We start from the raw sequence: 20393 nt of genomic DNA, 5'->3' as shown, positions 1-20393 counted from the left end.
GTAACATTGTGTGCCTGGAATTCCCTGTAATACCTGCTCCATGGCCCTCTGCCAAATTGCTGGAGCCGATGCCACTCCAAAAACCAGTCTATTATACCGGTACAAGCCTCTATGCGTGTTGATCGTGAGATACTGGCGTGACTCTTCCTCAACTTCCATCTGTAAGTACGCCTGCGCCAGGTCTATCTTGGTGAAGTGTTTCCCGCCAGACAACGAAGCGAAGATATCCTCAATCCGCGGAAGCGGATACTGCCCCGTGTGAAGCACCGGATTAACAGTGATCTTGAAATCTCCACAGATGCGAACCTTCCCCGGTTCCCCCGGCTTGTTGCTCGATGAACGCTTCATGACGGGAACAATGGGCGTGGCCCACTCACTCCAGTCTACCTTAGACAGTACTCCTGAACGTTCTAGCCCTTCCAGCTCAGCTTCCACAGCAGGTTGTATCGCATAAGGTACCGGTCTGGCTTTGAAAAATTTCAGGTTTGCATGTTCTTCAACCTTGATGTTTGCCGTAATTCCTCTCAGTGTTCCCAGTCCCTGTTGGAACACCTCTTTAGCATCACCCAATATTCTGGACAATCGTTTAGGTTTGACATCTTTTTTACCGGAATCTACCGTTAGTGCTTTTAAGGAATGCCAGTCCATATTTATTTTCCTAATCCACTCCCGTCCCAGTAGTGGTGGACCTCCCTCAGGTAGCACATATAAGTCCATTCCTCGGCTTTCTTTGCCCTTGTGGACCACCTTTACCTCTATCTTCCCGATGGGGTATACTCTTTGCCCCGTGTATGTTTTCAATACAATCTCCGTATCCCGTAGGGGAATATGTGGGAATAACCTTTTGTAATCTTGCTTATTCATGACCGTCAATGCCGATCCAGTGTCCAATTCCATCTTCACTTGGATTCCTGCTATCTGAAGTGTGACCCAAATTGTTTGGAGGTCTGCTTCCTTACCAACATTGTGTACTCTTAGACTACCCAGTTCATTACTGCTGGAGTCTGAATCTGACTTCTGTTCGTTCAAACTGTTCTCTGTCACCTTGTGTACCTTTCTGTACTTTTCCTGCGGTGACTTTTTGTTGCTGGTCTTCTTTCCTGACCGGCATACTTTAACTATGTGACCAAGCCTGCCACATTTTCTGCATTCCTGATTTTTGAACCAGCACTGGTTCTGATCGTGCGTTGTCTTTCCACAACGATAACATTTTACTGTACCCAAGACCATTTGATTGGTGCTGAGTTCCGGTGACCGTAGCTGCATTTCTGCCGTGCCTCTCGCTGCGGCTTCGTGCGATGCTGCAATAGTGACAGCTTTATCAAGCGTAAGATCATTCTCCTCAAGCAGTCGCTTTTGTGTTCCTTCTTTTAACAATCCACACACAAATTTATCTCTCAGCGCATCTGCTAGTCCTGTTCCAAACTGACAGTGCTTTGCTAGCTTACGCAGTTCAATTAAAAATTCAGCGTTGCTTTCGTCTTTCAGCTGCGTTCTTCTGTAAAATTTAAATCGTTCCGCTATCATCAGCAGCGTGGGGTTTAAATGATTTTTCAGGACAGTAACAATATTCGCGAAAGTCTGATCCGCCGGTTTATTTGGTGATAGAAGGTGCTTCAATAGCCCGTATGTCTTCGCACCCATTGAGCTTAATAAGGTTAGTGCTTTCTCATCATCTGGTACCTTATTTGCTTTACAATAAACTTCCATGCGTTCTACATACGTGGTCCAATCTTCGATATCGCTATCAAAGGTATTAATGTTCCCATGTTTAGGCATCCTTGCAAGTTTTTTAAATTTTCTTTTTCTCAAAATGGCGGCTTCCCGCGCTTGTCTTCTTCCCCCGCCTACTAAAATGGCGGCTTCCCGCGCTTGGCGGTCTTTCCCGCGCTCGTCTTCTTCCCCCGCCGACTACAATGGCGGATTCCCGCGTTTGCCTTCTTCCCCCGCTGGCTGCAATGGCGATTGCCGTGCTGCTGCCGTTCTCGCCTCCCCAGCGGTTCTCAATTCCCCGACGCTGCTTTGCCTCGCAGCCCCGCTTGCAGCCCGGTCCTTTACACCGGCTGCGTTTGAGTTCTCCGCGGCTCTCGTGCCTTAAGCTGCCCCAGTCGCTGCGCCTCTCGGCCTCGATTGCAGCCCGGCCCTTTTTACCGGCCGTGGTCGAGTTCTCCGCCCTTTTTCCTCCGTATTCCCTCCCCCACTCCACAGTCAACGCGGCCGACTTTCTGCTCGTGTCGCTGATCGGCTTACCCACCACCGTGGTAGAAGGGATGATCACTGCCTGTCGCTGATGGAGGGCTTCGTGGTCAGAATTTTCTTTTTAACCCGGGTTCTCGATGCCTCCCGTGCGATGGTGCTCAGCAGGATGATGAGGGCGGATGCCTCTTCTCGACGCCCGTTCTGAGGACGAAGCTGCCTTGGATGTAAAACTGCCGCAGGGTAAGATCGGACTCGTCGCCACTGTTAAGTCTGTGTGTCCCAGTTAAGCTTATTATAAATCACTGGACACAGACCACAAGAATAACTTTAACAGGTCTTTACTATTCGGAGGTCAGGGCTGAACTGCCCAGCAAATCCCTACACAACACTTATATACCGGTGTGGTCACCACCGGTATTACAATATACAGCAGCCAAGAGAAAGTAGTACATCTCTTAAGGTGGAACAGGTTACATACACCACATAGGGGATGTCTAATTATAGGCTGCGATTTAACTTACCTCGGCGGGTCCGTGGCGGACGATGTCTGTGGCGGGTCACGGCCCTGCTGCTGGCTCCATCGCACTGTGTAAAATGACTTTCCGTTGATTGGGCTTGTTAAGCCCACCAAGCGCGTTACCCGGTCCCATTAGAGGAGGAGGGTCTGGTGATGTCATTTCATGATGCGTCATCAGCTGGTTTTCTTAAAGTGACCATGGCCACATTTGCCTTGACATTTGTGCTGTCAGCATTGTACAGCACTGAGGTGCTGCAAACACTAACAATGACTGCACAGAGGCACAGAGCTGCACCCAGGCTCTCTCTTGACTCCCTTCATAATGGAGGGTGTCACAGCACGCAGGGAGGTCCTCTTCCCTTCCTATGGGCAGAAGAGACCTCCCCAGGAGATAACACATCCTGGTTGCACTTTGCAGAGGAGAGCACAAGCAGGGATGTGGACAGGAGGACCAGGCTGCAGTGGCGCAAACATTTCAATGATCTCAGTCGATCACGAAACGTTAGTACAAAGCCACACTCAACCTCATCCTGCTGTGCCTCTCATCACATCCCCATCACTCTGCCTTCCCTAACGTACTCCTGCACCTCCTTACTCACACCAACTTACCTTGGACCTCCACCCATCCCTCTCTATCTATATTATCACATCCCCATCTCACTAGCCACCCCTCACACTTACCCTCATCCTAGCGCAATCATACCAACTAATAATACACAAGGGTAGGCATTTGGATGTTTTATGCAATGTTCATGTAAAGTTTCTGCTACTGTGGTGTCAAACATTGAAATCTTTATTTTCAACAGTTTGCGATCTTGGACAGATTTGTGTGCACCTTTGGAAGTGGCTTAGTGAGTTGTAATGAATGGTGCGACATAACCAGGAATATGGTATTGAGATACAGGATCAGCCATGATCATATTGAATGGCAGAACAGTCTCGAAGGGCCGAATGGCCTACTCCTGCTCCTATTTTTCTGTGTTTCTATGTTTCTATAACGGTAGCCCCCGCAATGGTGATGAGTGTGAAAGGAATGGCTTGGGCATTGTAGGGATGCTTTATGGTGTTGGTGTGGGGTGGTGCCAACCTGGCACATCATGTTGCAGCCAGGGTGTACAGCGTCAAGTGAAGTAAATCTGGCCATGGTGAGGCCATCCCTGGACTCCCGGGCAGCAATGTGGTCGCGTGCTGATGCCCGCTGTCCTGTGCAGCATCAGCTGATTGCGGAGAAGGTTGGTGTTGTTGGTGCTGCTGGTGTGCCTGGTGCTGCTGGTGTTGGGGCTGATCGTGCTGGGATTCTGAGGACCAAGGTGAGAGAGTATAAAGGGCACCCCTGTTGATTGAATAGATGGCAGGTGAAGTACAGATGACAGAAGCATTCTGTCAATGGTGAGAGAGTTCTTCCAATGAGGTGAGAGTGGTTAGAGAGTGGAAAGCCTGCAGAATATGTGCTGGAAATGGAGTGAGAAAAAGCTTCTGCCTGAGGAAACAGAATATCAGTCAGGTGGGAGCTTTTACTGTACATTTGAAGCTGTCAAGTAATCAGCTGGAGCAAGGGCCACTGAACTCATGCCTCAGCTTGACAGCCGTGGTCTGCGCACAGCGGGGATCCCATGGTCGTGAAGTTAAAGACAAAAAGTAAGTGAAAAAAGGCTGTTAAGCAGCTAGCAACTAGATGCTAATCATTTTAATTAGGTCCCCGGCCGCTGCCTGTCGGGTCTGCTCAGCGCTGACAGACCCAACATTGGGAAAGGCGAGTAGCGGCAGGTTGACAGCAGGTTCCCGACCCGCTGCCAAAAGAAAGCACTTTCCCACCCGACCCCCCACCGATCCCGCCTGCTGACACCCCGCAAAATTCTGGACACTATGTTTTATGCATCATGACTGTGTGGGACAGACTTGACGGACCAGACAGTCTTTTCCTTTTGTATGTTCTTATTCTGATTTGGTGGTCTCTAACATAATCCCAGTGTCAGCTTTGATTTTTCAGTACTAGTGCTGTCTACCCAGAGTAGTTCCCTTTGTAGCTTTATACCCCCCACAGGACCAACTTCATTTACTTCCCAGGGATCTCTGATGTATAAGGCTACACCACCTCCTTTTCTGTCTTTTATAAACACTCTGTACCCATGAATGTTATATTAATTTCTATCTTCTGAATTAAACCAGGTTTCTGATACTCCCATTACATCGCAGTTCCCAACTGGCACAACAGTTTGCAGTTACGGCATCTCATTTATAATGCTTCTAGTGTTCATGCATATACATCTTAATATAGGATAAAAACAGAAAATGCTGGAAACCTGCTGAGTATTTCCAGCATTTTCTGTTTATATTTCAGATTTCCAGCATCCGCAGTATTTTGCTTTTGTTTTACATATTAATATAGATTTGGCTCCTCCTGTGTTCTCTTGTGTCTGCCTAGTCCTGGTTTCTGGTTTATATATCTCTCTCTTTGGACATCTGTGTTTATACGTACCTGTTGACTACCTACTACCCCTGTCATATCTGGGATCCTGTTTTCTCCCTGACTCCTCCCCCGCCACCCCCACCCCCAGTGGTCTAGTATAAATAATTTTCTCAATGTTCCTTGAAAATCTCTTTGTCCCTATTTGATTTAAGTGTAGCTGATCTTTCCTGTACCGCATCTGTTTATTCTGGAAGGATTCCCGGTTATTTATGAAGGTAACATTGTTGCTCTCACACCATGCTGCCAGCCACTCGACAATTCTGCTCTATTCTTTTGGTGAGCTCCATCTTTCCGAAATGCTGAAAGTATACCAGAGAACATGACTTTGCATCCTCTATCTTTGAATTTTGAGCCAATCCTCATATATATGGCTGTTCTTTTTCCGAGTGGCAGGCAGTGACTAGTGGGGTACTGCAGGGATCAGTCTTTGGACCCCAGCTATTCACAATATATATTCATGATCTAGACAAGGGAACTAGATGTAATATCTCCAAATTTGCAGACGACACAAAGCTGGGTGGGCGTGTGTGCTGTGAGGAGGATGCCGAGAAACTCCAGGATGATTTGGACAATATAACGTGGATAAATGTGAGGTTATCCACTTTGGTGGCAAAAACAGGAAGGCAGATTATTATCTGAATGGCAATAGATTGGGAGAAGGGAAAGTGCAACGAGACCTGGGTGTCCTTGTGCACCAGTCGCTGAAGGTAAGCATGCAGGTGCAGCAGGCGGTTAAGAAGGCAAGTGGTATGTTGGCCTTCGTAGCGAGAGGGTTTGAGTACAGGAACAAGGATGTCTTGCTGCAGTTGTACAGGGCCTTGGTGAGACCACATCTTGAGTATTGTGTGCAGTTTTGGTCACCTTATCTGAGGAAGGATGTTCTTGCCATGGAAGGAGTTCAGCGAAGATTCACCAGGCTGATACCTGGGATGGCAGGAATGACGTATGAGGAGAGATTGGGTCGATTGGGCTTGTACTCGCTGGAGTTTAGAAGAATGAGAGGGGATCTCATTGAAACTTATAAAATTCTGACAGGACTGGACAGACTAGATGCAGGAAGGATGTTCCCGATGGTCGGGGAGTCCAGAACCAGGGGTTACAGCCTAAGGATAAGGGGTATGCCATTTAGGACAGAAATGAGGAGGAATTTCCTCACCCAGAGAGTGGTGAACCTGTGGAATTCTCTACCACAGAAGGCAGTAGAGGCCAATTCATTAAATATATTCAAGAAGGAGTTGGATATATTTCTTAAGGCTAAAGGGATCAAGGGGTATGGGGAGAAAGCAGGGACCGGGTACTGAATTTGGATGATCAGCCATGATTGCATTGAATGGCGGAGCAGGCTCGAGGGGCCGAATGGCCTACTCCTGCTCCTATCTTCTATGTTTCTATGTTTCAGAATTATTTCTCCCTATGTCATTTATCCCGACATTGAATACCACCACTGGATCTCTACCTGTCCCGTTCAGTATCCCTTATAACCTTTCTTCAATGGCCCGAACTGGCAGCGTTCACTGTCATTCCGCCCTTGAAACTGACCGCAACTTTGGGATTTGGCGCATGAACAGGCGCATGTGGAAATCCCGAAGGTGTGGTCAGTCATCGACAGCTCCGAAACAGGCTATGCAGTGCCCCACCCCCACAGAGCCAGCAATTTGTGTAACCAGCCAGTAAATTCCCCACTAAAAGTTTGATCCAAAAGGATTAGGTGTAACTGGGGTTTTGACAGCGTTATTACTGCTAAACAATACTAGAAAGCTCATTTTAATTTTGTGCAGTGTGAAATTTGTCCATTTTAATAAAAATTAAAAATGTTAACAAACTTGTCCAAAAAAAAATTTTAATTAAAGAAAAAAGTTTGTCCATCTTTATCTCCCAATCTTTGTTTTGCTTCCTCTAATATTTTTTAAAAGTTAGAATTTTAAGAGCTTACTCACTTCTTTGTTCGCTGTCTGTGAGAATTCTGTGTTTTGATTGGCTTCTTAGACAGCCTGTAAATGTCACAGCAGTTCGCACAAGGGAATCCCCATTAACTTCTGTTGATTTGAATTGAAAGTCGTAAAACCTGAAGTTCTCGACACAGGGATTGCGAGATCCTTGTGCGAAGCGCTCTTCAGGGCCAGCAGCGAACACCACCGCTTTGCTGCTGACTGCAAATTCCGGGTCAATATGTACTGCTCTAGCTCCATGTCGACAGCTCACCATCCTGAATGTGTTGTCCGACAACACACATGGCTATCCAATTTCCTGATAAAAGAGTTGGCTACAACTACAATCTGTCAGTGACCTGCAATTTGCCTCTTTTTCCCAGGCTGTACTCGCTGGTTTTCTAACTAACCTTCACTTCTGGGACCTTGTTTTGCTCTGCAGTGTTGATCAGTGCCTGGTAAATGTTCATTAGTTTAATCTTTTGGGTAGTTCTCATTCGTGCACATCCCACAGCAAACACACCTCATCGTCTCCATCTTAGTTTTCATTCTCTCAGCTGTTTCCCCTTCTTGTTTTTTTCTCCCGTCGTCCTCTTTTGGTTTAACTTTTTTTTAAATCCCAGGTGCTTCATTTTGGTTTTACTTCTGTCTGGTGCTGCCTTTTACTTTCTACTTTCCTTGAGTATTATTTAATTTGGCTTATTTGTCATCTATTTCACACAGATGTTTGCTTTCACCTTGGCCCCTCTCCACTGCACCCTTAACTTCTTAGGTACTTTCGTTTGAAATCTACTTCTGTCTGTGCTCCCCCTTCAGAAAATACCTAGGCCTAGAAATTCACTGGGGCCCCCCAGGGCACCAGAAGTACCGCCCCGGAAGGAGTTGCGGCCGCCCGCCGCAAATTCAGTTTCAATGCCCCAGACGGAAGCGCGGCGCTAATCGAGGCGCCCTGCATCCCTCTTGGGGCGCTGCAACGGAAAATTGCAGCGCAACGTGCCGCAGCGCCAGACGCTGCGGCACGGCGCGCTGTGGTACTGCAGGCCTTCCTCCCCTTCTTAAAGGGGCAGGGCCTGCTGCAGCGCGTGTTGTATCCGTGTGTTAATGGAGACACGGAATGCAGGAGTTGGTTTCACAGGTGTTTACTGAACAAAGTCTGGAGGTGAACTAACAGATACAAGACACTATACAGGCTTATATAGCCCGAGTGGCCATTACCGGCATTACAGTACACAGGGGCTCTTAAAGGCACATACACCACAATTCCTCCCCTTTTAGACAACCAGTACATAACATTTTAAGTCATCTTTAATTAACATATTACAAGAACAATAATCTACACATTTGCTGCACTTAATCAATTATAAGTCAGTCTCTCTGGAGGCTTCCTGACTCGGTCCGGCCATAACGCCTCAGTGGTGTAGTAGTTTTTGGGGGTGTAGTAGGTTCTTTTGGCAAGGTCGATTCGGCTTGAATGCCAGTGTCGGGTTCATCTGGTTCCAGTATCACCGGATCGGAGGTAGATACTATGGGTATCTCTGCTTCATCATTAGGTGTATAGAGTTGTGGTGTAGGTTGTCCCTTTTCGGATGACTCTATGATCTGGTCAGCATGGCGCCTTATTATGCTTTCTCCAATGTCCACGGTATACATCAGCGGTCCTAGTCGTGTGCAAATAGTCCCAGGCTGCCATTTCTCGGTACGGTAGTCTCGGGCCAAAACTTGTTGACCTATCTGGAAGGTTCTAGTTGGCCTTTCGTTCATGCCTTGAAATTGCCGGTTCTCCACGTCCCGTCTGATGTTTGGCTTGATCAAATCCAGCCGGCATCTTAGGCTTCGATTGAAGAACATCATGGCGGGAGTTTGGTTTGTAACCACATGTGTTGCATTCCTGTATGCAAACAAGAAGTTATCTACCTTATGCTGAAGTTTTATGTCTTTATTACCCATGGCCTTTATGGCCTTCTTGAAGGTCTGGACAAACCTTTCAGCCAATCCATTGGTGGCGGGATGGTATGGGGCGGACGTGTGGTGCTTAACCCCATTGTTTTTTAAGAACTTCCTGAATTCTTCGGACACAAATTGCGGTCCATTATCAGAACAGGTCTGTCCAGGCAGCCCATTCCTGGCAAATATGGTCCTTAATACTGTGATGGTTTTGTCCGTGGTGGTGGAGGACATCTTTATTACCTCCGGCCACTTGGAGTGTGCATCAACCGCGATTAAGAACATTGAGTCCATAAATGGACCAGCAAAGTCGATGTGTACCCTTTGCTATGGAGATGAGGGCCACTCCCATGGATGTAGAGGAGCTTGTGGTGGGGCGTTTTGGACCTTCTGGCATCCTAGGCAGCTCTTGGTCATTTCTTCGATGCCTCCATCGATACCTGGTCACCACACAAACGCTCTGGCTAGGTTCTTCATTTTCACTCCACCCAGCTGCCCCTCGTGAAGCTCCTTTAGCACTTTATCCTGGAGTTTGGGTGGAATCACCACTCTGGATCCACACATCAAGGTTCCTCGGCACACTGACAGCTGTTCTCTTCTTTGCGAGAATGCTGGCAACAGTGGTTCGCCATGTGCTGGCCATCCCTTGTGAGTCGGGTCAATTCTCGTTTCCTTTTTCAATGGTAGAATTTGTTACTGGTAGACATTCCACTATGGTTGAGTGGAACATCTCCACTGGGGCCACTGTAGGTGCCTCTTCTACCGTTGGCAACGGTAGGCGCGATAAACCGTCAGCATTCCCATGCTGTTTTGATCCTTTGTATTCTATGTCATATTGGTGTGCCCCTAGGAAAAGGGACCACCTCTGTAGCCTTTGCGCTGTCATAATGGGAACACCCTTTTTAGGGTTGAATATGGAGACGAGGGGTTGATGGTCAGTCAACAAGGTAAATTTTTGTCCGTGTAGGTAATGGTTGAATTTCTTCACTCCCCATACCAGGCTGAGTGCTTCCCTGTCAACCTGGGCATAGTTACGCTCAGCTGAGTTCAATGAGCGTGACGCAAAAGCTATCGGCCGCTCCGAGTCATCAGGGAATCTATGCGATAATACCGCTCCTACGCCGTAAGGGGATGCATCGCACACCAGTCTGATTGGCAGTGATGGGTTCTAATGAGCCAAAACTTCCTTGGACGTGATCAAGCCTTTGCATTTATGGAAGGCACGTTTACAGTCTTCGCTCCATTTCCAAATTACTCCCGTTTGTAGCAGTTCGTTAAGAGGGTGCAGAAGAGTTGACAAGTTCGGTAAAAATTTATGATAGTAATTTATCAATCCCAGGAACGACCTTAATTGTGAGACATTTTCAGGTGCTGGGGCTTTTATGACCGCTTCAATTTTTTCAGGTGACTTATGCAACCCTTCCTCGTTAATTATGTGGCCACAATATGATATTTGTTTCTGGAAAAATTCGCACTTGGGGCGATTTGCTCGTAGGCCCCATTCTCTCAGCCTAGTGAGCACCTGCTCCAAATTGGCAAGGTGCTCATTGTCATTTTCTCCTGTTACAAGGATGTCGTCTAGGTAGCATTGAGTCCCCGGAATCCCTTGGAGGACTTGCTCCATAGCTCTTTGCCAGATAACTGGAGCTGATGCTACTCCGAAAACCAGTCGATTGTACTGGTACAGGCCTTTGTGTGTATTTATCGTGAGATACTTTTTAGAGGCCCCTTCAACCTCCATCTGTAGATATGCCTGTGCCAAGTCAATGTTGGTGAAACGTTTCCCTCCGGATAGTGAGGCGTAAATATCTTCTATCCTCGGAAGAGGATACTGTACCGTGTGAAGGACCGGGTTTACAGTCACCTTGAAGTCCTCACAGATTCGAATTTTTCTCTGTTCTTCAGATTTATCATTATTCAACGTTTTCTTCATGACCGGGACGATGGGTGTTGCCCATTCGCTCCAATCTATCTTGGATAATACGCCTGCCTTTTCCAAATTCTCCAACTCTGCCTCGACTGCTGGACGAATTGCGTATGGCACCGGTCTTGCCTTAAAAAACTTGGGAATTGCCGCATCTTCCACTTTTATTGAGGCGGTGACGCCTTTCAAGGTTCCTAGTTCCTGTTGAAACACTTCCTTGGCATTGGCCAAGATGTCTTTTAATCGTTCAGGTATGACGTCATCATTTTTTTTCTTACTGGTCACCGTCAGTGCCTGAATGGAGTGCCAGTCTAAACGTATCTTCCTGATCCATTCACGTCCCAACAGCGGTGGACCACCATCTTGCAGAACGTATAAATACAACCTCTGTATTTCCTTGCCGTTGTATACAACAGGCACCTTTATTTTCCCTTTGGGGTATACTTTCTGCCCCGTATATGTTTTCAAGATAATGGATGTGTCTTTCAAAGGTATATGCGGAAATAGCCGCTCGTAATCCCGTCGACTTATGACGGTCAGAGCTGATCCTGTATCTAGCTCCATTTTAACTGGGGACCCCGCTATCGTGAGGGTAACTCAAATGGTCTGGTAATCTTCTTTGGCAATTACATTATGTAATTTGAGACAGCTTAGTCTCTTGTTTCCGGAGTCGCTATCGCTCTTCTGGTCTTCGGAGCTACTGTCCGTCATCATTTGTACCTTTCTGTACTTTTCTTTATTGATTTTTTTCCTGTCCGTGGATTTTTTTTTTCCAGATCGGCATACACGTGCAATGTGTCCCATCTTTCCGCATTGCCTGCATGCTTTGTCCTTGAACCAGCAGTCCCCCTGGTCATGGGTGGATCTGCCGCATCGATAACATCTCTCGAAACCCTGTGTCATTTCATGGGTGCCGAAGTCCTGTGGCTTTTGCTGTATCTCTGCAGCTCCTCTTGCGGCTGCTTCGTATGATACAGCCATACTGAAAGCCTTGTCCAGTGTCAAATCTTACTCACAAAGTAGCCTTTTCTGTGTTCCTTCACTTAGGAGACCGCAGACGAATCTGCCAGTCCTGCCCCGAATTGGCAGTGCTTTGACAGGTTCCTTAATTCGGTGAGGTAATCAGCGTTACTTTCATTCTTGTGCTGATTCCTCTTGAAGAATTTGAATCGTTCCGCTATCAGCAGCGGTGTTGGGTTTAAGTGCTCCTGTAGGGTATCAACAATCTCCTTAAAATTCTTGTCCTTTGGTTTGGCTGGAGTGATTAAGTTTTGTAACAGCCCGTATGTCCTTGCGCCCATTAGATTTAGAAGTACTGATGCCTTTTTATCATCTTCTATTTCATTTGCTGTGCAATATACCTCCACTCTTTCCACATATGTGGGCCAATCCTCTATATCGCTATCGAAAGCATTAATATTGCCAGCCTTAGGCATCCTGAAAAAAAAATGGCACCTCCCGCGCTTTCCTTTCTTCCCTGCAGAAAAAAATGGTGCTTCCCGCGCTTTCCCGCCGCTGCTGCTGCTGACAACGCTGTTCTCCGCGGTTTTTATTTACATAGGTTTTTTTTTCAATAGGTGGAGACTCGTTCCTGCCGGACTCTCTGGGACTTTTCCCTCCCTCTGCTTGGCCCGAACGCCGACCTGCTTTGCAGCGCCGGCCATCTCCCGAGTGCTCCCCCCCTCTGTCTCTGTTTGCCTCCGCCTTTGCTGCTCGGCCCCACTGTAGAGCCAGCCGATGGAGCACCAGCCCGCCGCCCAGGAAGGATTATTGCAGTACCTGCCACCAGCTCGGCTAGCTGGTGAAACCACAGTTTTTTTTTTTCTTTCTTGTTTTTCTTCGACTTCCGTCTGAGGAATCGATCTCCTTGAGGTGCTGCTGAATTGCAGGTAAGTCCGTTTCCAATTCGTCGCCACTGTTGTATCCGTGTGTTAATGGAGACACGGAATGCAGGAGTTGGTTGCACAGGTGTTTACTGAACAAAGTCTGGAGGTGAACTAACAGATACAAGACACTATACAGGCTTATATAGCCCGAGTGGCCATTACCGGCATTACAGTACACAGGGGCTCTTAAAGGCACATACACCACAGCGCGCTCGAAGAGCGCGAGTGCCGGCAAAAGAGCCCGGCACCGAGGAGAAGTGCCGGGCTCTTGGAACACAGCCGGCACTCTGCGGGGGCTGGGGGGGGGGTGCTCAAGAGGCCGGGGACGGCGGCGCGGAGAGGTGCTGGCAGGCGGCCAGCAAAAAAAATGGCCGCCCCGCACCTCAGCGCCTCTACCGCCGCAGGTAGGCCCCCCTGAACCGGTCGCAAATTGCGACCAGCGTTAAAGCAGGGGGTGCTACTAAATTTCGTGATCGAGGCGGTAGCGGGGCGCTGCGCACACCGATGACGTCATCAGTAGCGGCGCTGCGCTAACGGCTAGCGCCGCCATTAGTGTCCCGCTTAATTTAGCGGGAGGCGTGACCAGTGGCGCAAAACCCACTAAGTGCCCTCTTAGGGCGCTAACGGGTGGCGCAGGCCACTGAATTTCTAGGCCCTAGAGTTACTGCTCTGTTTGTCTTTCCTGCCCCCCCTGTTATTTTACTTGTTTTGTGAAACTTCTTAATGTTCAGAGGCTTTGGAGAACTGAGCTCTCTTAAAAGCATTGCTCCATTACAGTTTACCTTGTTTACCAATTTAGATAGATCCCGATGGAGTCTCTGCCAATATTTGGGTTCTTCGGTGTCTTGGTGCCCCGATGCTTAGCATTGCTTTTGAAGCTTTGCGGGAGTTCTCTGAAGCAGCTGCCACACTGGTGGGCTGCAAGTAGATGCAGTGGTATCAGCAAAAGATGTAAAGTACGTAGATGTGTATCAGAGATACAGTAAGACAATGATGAGATTACATACACTGGAGGAAGAATCATGTAATGCAGTGAGGTTTTAGACAGATTTCAGACGGAGGCACAGCAGGAAAAAAGCATAATCTCTTATAACTGTTTTGTATCATTTAATTATGTACAACTATACATTTAAAATCTGATGACTATAAGTCATTCAAAAATGATTATTGTAATGTGAAATCACAGATGTGACTATTTCAATTGAAGTTTAAATAAAAGGCTTATGCCACTTCTGCAACTTGGCAAAACCTTTGCAACGAACTGGCAGATCTTCTTGAAATTATCACTGTAACTCTGCGGCACCATCTTTTAACAGTTGGAAAGTATATTCTTAGGATGAAATAGTAGGATAGATCTTCCAGCTGCCTGCTGGTAGCACAGGAGAGGGCTGTGTGAGTAAAAGTAGGAAAATGGGGCATGGAGTCATTAGGCCTGTTTCCTGCCCAATTGCTTCTCCCTGTGATTTTCCAGCGTGAGAAAATTGTCAGCACTTTGGCCTCTTGCCTCATTAAATCCCTGAATAATCTGTGAACTAATGTGCCATTTCCCCAGTTTCTCACAGGGAATGTGCACCAGGGTGCAGGTTTTCCTGTAAACACTTATTCCCCAGGTGCAAAGCACAGGAAAAAGGCATAGAGACCCATGACACTGAATTTCTGACCCCTTTATGTTGCCCCTGGATTTCCAGAGCTTCCACTGAGGGCAAAGTCTCTGTGCTTCTAATAGGTTCAGGCTAAGGGCAGTCATCCACGTGAGGCTGGAGGGGTTGTTCCCAATCCTCACATCTCATCTTTCTCCATTATTGCCTGTGGGCGCAAATTTTGAGAGGTGGGTCTGAGAATCTACATCAAGCCCTTCTCTGATTGGAGGATTGGAGAGAAGTAAATAACAAACAGGCAGGACCTAAAAGTAAGTCCTTTTTTTTTAGTTTTACAGGGATATTGAAGCAGGGATTGACGCTGTTCTTAAACAGCAGCCAGAAGGTGCCGACCATGGTGGCCAATTTTTATCCCCCGCTTCCAGGTGCTAGGTTATGCAAGTGGGCGGATTCGCTCTGTGGGACCATCTGGGCTAATTAACTGAGCTGAACCCACAAATGCAGGCGTGTTCAGTACATTGCACTTTAGTTATGTTCCGCTGCGCCCAGGCAGCGCCCACAGGAAAACCAATCGGAATATCCCTAAGCTGATTTAAAACTGGTGCTGCTGAAAAGGCATGTTTTGCAATTATAGAGTTTGCACTCCTAAAGATGATTGATGGCATTTGCTGTTGAAATTTAGATTATTGGAGTTCTGGTTTTGGGATTAATTTTTCTGTAATTTTACTGAGATCTTTGCATATTTGATACCGATAATTTCCATTTCTGGCTTCTTGAAGCTCAGTTTCAGCAACTAAAATTGCATAGAGGGCAATTCCTCTGGGAATTCCTCCCTGCTTGTTTTGGAGAAGGACAAAAAGAAATCCATAGGAACTAGAGACAGGTCTGTTCATACATGAAGCCGACTATCAACGCCCACCCTTATCAAATCAGCTGTGTCCATTGCCAAAGACACAACTGACTACGTGTGTCTGAGGAGATCTGCTTTCACCAGCTATGCACTACAACAACAACTTGCATTTCTATAGCGTCTTTAACCTAGCAAAACATCCCAAGGCGCTTCACAGGAGCGCTATCAAACAAAATTTGACACCAAGCCACATCAGGAGATATTAGGACAGATGGCCAAAAGCTTGGTCAAAGAGGTAGGTTTTAAGGAGCATCTTAAAGCAGGAGAGAGAGGTAGAGAGGCGGAGTTAGAGTTGGAATTTCAGAGCTTAGGGCCTCGGCAGCTGAAGGCACGACCACCAATGGTGGAGTGATTAAAATCTGAGATGCGCAAGAAGCCAGATTTGGAGAAATGCAGAGATCTTGTAGGGCTGGAGGAGGTTACAGAGATAGGGAGGAGTGCAGCCACGGATAGATTTGAAAACAAGGATGAGAATTCTAAAATCGAGGCGTTGCTTAACCGAGAGCCAGCGTAGGCCAGCAAGCACAGAGGTGATGGGTGAGCAGGATTTGGTGTGAGTTAGGATAAGGGCAGCATAGATGAGTTCAAGTTTACGGAGGGTGCAAGATGGGAGGCTGGTCAGGAGAGCATTGGAATAGTCGAGTCTAGAGGTAACAAAGGCATGGGTGAGGGTTTCAGTAAAAAATGAACTGAGGCGGGGCGGAGTTGGGCGATGTTACAAAGGTGGAAGTAGACGGTCTGGGCGATGGAGCGGATATGTGGTCAGAAGCTAATCTCGGGGTCAAATATGACACTAAGGTTGCAAACGGTCTGGTTCAGCCTCAGACAGTTGCCAGGGAGAGGGATGGAGTTGGTGGCTAGGGAATGGAGTTGAGGCGGGGACCGAAGATAATGGCTTCAGTTTTCCCAATATTTAGTTGGAAGAATTTTCTGCTCATCCAGTACTGGATGTTGAACAAGCAGTGTGACAAATCAAAGACAGTGAAATTGAGGCTGTTATTTCAGAAAGCATTGTTGGTTTCTTAAAGAGGCAATGAAATGAAAAAAAAATAAAATGATGTAGAAATATGCAGTTTTTAGCCCGTACAGCCCAACTGCCTTCTGAAAAATAAATAACATTAAAAAGAATTACCAAATGGGAGTCTTCAGCACTTAAAGCTGAATTCTCTTCCACACCTAAAGAAATGGGAAAAGTGCTTCAGCACTAACACAAATGGCTCAGCAAGCCAGGGAAGAGGCACCCAGGGTCTCGCACGCAGCACTCCAGCTTTGTGCAGAGGGTCAACACTGCAAGAGAGGTCCTCTACCAACAGGGGCCAGGAGGCCCTCCAGAAAGAAGGATGTGGGACCAGCTCACCGAGGCCGTCACTGCCAGCAGTTTCACCCCACGACCTGGCTCCAATGCCCAAAGAAGCTTTATGGATAAAGTTAAATTGGAAAGTTTGTTTTGTGGTGGCTTTTATTTCAGCATTGTGACCAAGAGGACACTGATGGTCAGTAACAGAGGGAAGGTAAGGTGTGGGACAAATGTTGAAAGGGGAATTGGGGTTGTAGTCAGTGGTACCGCAGGCGGATGATTCCATCCCAGATATCTCAGAAAGGGGCAGTCTTAGTTGCATCCTTCCTTCTGCTTCCTCCTCTTCTGCTTCTTCCTCTCTGTGTCTTCCTCTTCCCTCTGCGAGTGGATGCTATAAATCTGAAATAAAAGCATAAAATGCTGGAAATACTCAGTCGGTCAGGCAGCACCTCGACCTGAGATGTGAACACCGTTTCTCTCTCCACGGATGCTGCCTGACCTGCTGAGTATTTCCAGCATTTTCTGTCTTCCCAGAGGCCTTCCTTTACCATCTGAGGCCTTGCAAGCATCCATCTGCACTCCCTGCACACTTAAAAAAAACTTTTAACATGTATTGCACCAAGCCACTAATTCAATAAAATTTTAAAAAATCCAGTTCAAAAGCTTAAATGCAAACTTACCTGAAAGATGTGTGTGTCCCTTTAAGAGGTGCTGACAGCGTCTCTGACAGTCTCCTGAACGCTGGGTTTTCATGGCGAGCTTAGGACCCAGCGCTGAACTCACGCTAAGGTTGAAGTTCGCTGAGGTGACGTTAAGTCGGCATTGTACGGCGACTATCGTCACCCTCTCTTCATTTACATTTCCAGGGCCAGCGCTGCTATCGGCAGACAAAAGGGAAGAAAATGTTTTTAAAAAGTATAATAACTTGCTGAAGACATTTAATTTCAAAAGGATTATGCAACACTGTAAAAGTGAACAGTGCATGAAGAAGATACAAAAACAATGCTAAGAATTCTAATACATTTAGATCATTATTTAAGGCAAAATGAAATTATTTATTTAATAAGAGTCATAAAAATAATTTTAGCATCTTAAATCAGCTCAGGCTAAATAATAATAGGAACAACAGCAAAACATTTTTTTTCTCTGATAGACATTAATAAATTTGGGGTTCTGTAATTTCTGCAGCGATGTTGACATGATAAAATCTATGCTGACTATTAAGGTAATGTTGACTTACCCATCAATTAAATTGTGTTATTTTACTAAACAATTTACTGTTTCCTCAGGACAATCCAGGAATGAAGATTTGTACAGGACCAAAGCCACGCTGATTTATCAATTGAGTCCAGGATGTGAAAGTTCATGTTCATTGAGTATGTTCAAAACATCTGTATATATTAGTAAGAGGTGCAGATATTATTCTACATTATCCGAATCACTCAGTAGACAGAATCTCTATCTGATGTTAAGATAGCAATTGTTTCTATATTTGACTTGAGTAAAATTTACTGCATCGATGGATTATTCAAACATAGATATTAATCAGGCATTTACAAAATCCATCAAACTTCTACGTAAGAGAACAATGGTACATAGTGAAAAAGATTTTGCTGAAAAACAGTACAATGCTTCATTTTTCAATAAAGTGATGACAGAACCCTCCTGGGTGGGTCCTTTCTCCTGTGGTTAACTAATTAGTTGGGTGACTTCCTCAGAGCCTTTCATGGGTTTAATGAGACTGGGGACCTAATGTTGTTATGATTTGGTAGCATTCCAAGAAGCATTCTACCACCATTAAGGAGTAAATATTTTCTTTCTCTATCATATGACCAACGCTTCACTCACTTATTCTATTCCCTCAAACTAAGTGGGTTGGATAGTGTTACAAAATGGCTGTGATATTGACCTCTTTTCTGCCTCCTTGCAATGCCTTCTTCATTTGTTGGGTACTTCTGTCCATTGCTTCACTTGAAAACGCTCTTTGAATGTGCCAGAAAATGTCACCATCTATTACAGATACCTGATAATCTTTCATGCTTTCAAAACGTTTAATGCTTCCCTGCTGCAATCCTCCTTAGATACAGGGGTGGTGCCAGAGGACTGGAGGATTGCAAATGTCACAGCTATGTTCAAAAAAGGGGCGAAGGATAAAGCTGGCAACGACAGGCGAGTCAGTTTAACGTTGGTGGTGGGGAAGCTTTTAGAAACAATAATCCAGGAGAAAATGAACAGCCACTTGAACAAGCATGGACTAATAAAGGAGAGCCAGCACGGATTTGTTAAGGGCAAATCGTGCTTGACTAACCTGATTGAGTTTTTTATGTGGTAACAGAGAGGGTGGATGAGGACAGTGCAGTTGATGTTGTGTATATGGACTTTCAAATGGCTTTTGATAAAGTATCAGATATTAGGCTTGTTGGCAAAATTGAAGCCCATGGGATAAAAGGGACAGTAGCAGCATGGATACAAAGTTGACTGAGGGATAGAAAACAGAGTTGTGGTGAATGGCTATTTTTTGGATTGGAGGGAGGTAAACAGAGGTATTCTCCAGGGTTCAGTACTAGGATCACTGCTGTTTTTATATACATTAATGACTTGGACTTGGGGGGTACAGGGCACAATTTCAAAATTTGCACATGACACGAAACTTAGAAGTATAGTAAAAACAGTGAGGAAAATAGTAATAGACTGCAAGAGGCCATAGACAGGCTAGTGAAATGGGCAGGCACATGGCAGATGAGATTTAACCCAGAAAAGTGTGAGGTGATACATTTTGGTGGGAAGAATGAAGAGAGACAGTACAATTTTAAAGGGGGTGCAAGAACAGAGAGACCTGAGAGCCTTTTTGCACAAATCTTTGAAGGTGACAGGACAGGTTAACAAAGCAGTTAATAAAGCATATGGGATCCTGGGCTTTATAAATTTAAATTTTTTTTAAATTCATTGATGGGATGTGGGCGTCGCTGGCTAGGCCTGCATTTAGTGCCCATCCCTAATTGCCCTTGAGAAGATGGTGGTGAGCCGCCTTCTTGAACCACTGCAGTCCATATGGTGTAGGTACACCCACAATGCTGTTAGGAAGGGAGTTCCAGGATTTTGGCCCAGCGACAGTGAAGGAACGGCGATACAGGTCCAAGTCAGGATGGTGTGTGGCTTGGAGGGGAACTTGTAGGTGGTGATGTTCCCATGCATCTGCTGCCCTTGTCCTTCTAAGTGGTAGAGGCCGCGGGTTTGGAAGGTGCTGTTGAAGGAGCTTTGGCGAGTTGCTGCAGTGCATCTTGTAGATGGTACACACTGCAGCCACAGTGCGCCGGTGGTGGAGGGAGTGAATGTTGAAGGTGGTGGATGGAGTGCCAATCAAGCGGGCTGCTTTATCCTGAATGGTGTCGAGCTTCTTGAGTGTTGTTGGAGCTGCACTCATCCAGGCAAGTGGAGAGTATTCCATCACACTCCTGACTTGTGCCTTGTAGATGGTGGAAAGGCTTTGGGGAGTCAGGAGGTGAGACACTCGCCGCAGAATTCCTAGCCTCTGGCCTGCTCTTGTAGCCACAGTATTTATATGGCTGGTCCAGTTCAGTTTCTGATCAATGGTAACCCCCAGGATGTTGATAGTGGGGGATTCAGCGATGGTAATGCCATTGAATGTCAAGGGGAGATGGTTAGAGTCTCGCTTGTTGGAGATGGTCATTGTCTGGCACTTGTGTGGTGCGAATGTTA

The 20393-nt window shown here is 46.4% G+C and overlaps 1 long non-coding RNA gene across 1 annotated transcript in view; it reads left to right on the top strand.

Annotated features, from left to right (window-relative positions):
- The window catches only part of LOC147109330 (uncharacterized), a 72544-nt gene that overhangs the window by 27772 nt on the left and 24379 nt on the right, over nt 1-20393 (top strand). Inside the window, exon 2 of the long non-coding RNA XR_015080239.1 lies at nt 17963-18049. This is a non-coding gene — a long non-coding RNA (uncharacterized LOC147109330). The remainder of the gene's footprint in view (nt 1-17962; nt 18050-20393) is intronic.

The sequence above is a fragment of the Somniosus microcephalus genome, chromosome 12 (genome assembly GCF_052327205.1).
Source record: "Somniosus microcephalus isolate GS21.2 chromosome 12, FLI_Smic_1.0, whole genome shotgun sequence".
Classification (NCBI taxonomy): Eukaryota; Metazoa; Chordata; class Chondrichthyes; order Squaliformes; family Somniosidae; genus Somniosus; species Somniosus microcephalus.
The sequence above is the reverse complement of the archived record's forward strand: the minus strand, read 5'-3'. Positions and strand labels throughout refer to the sequence as shown.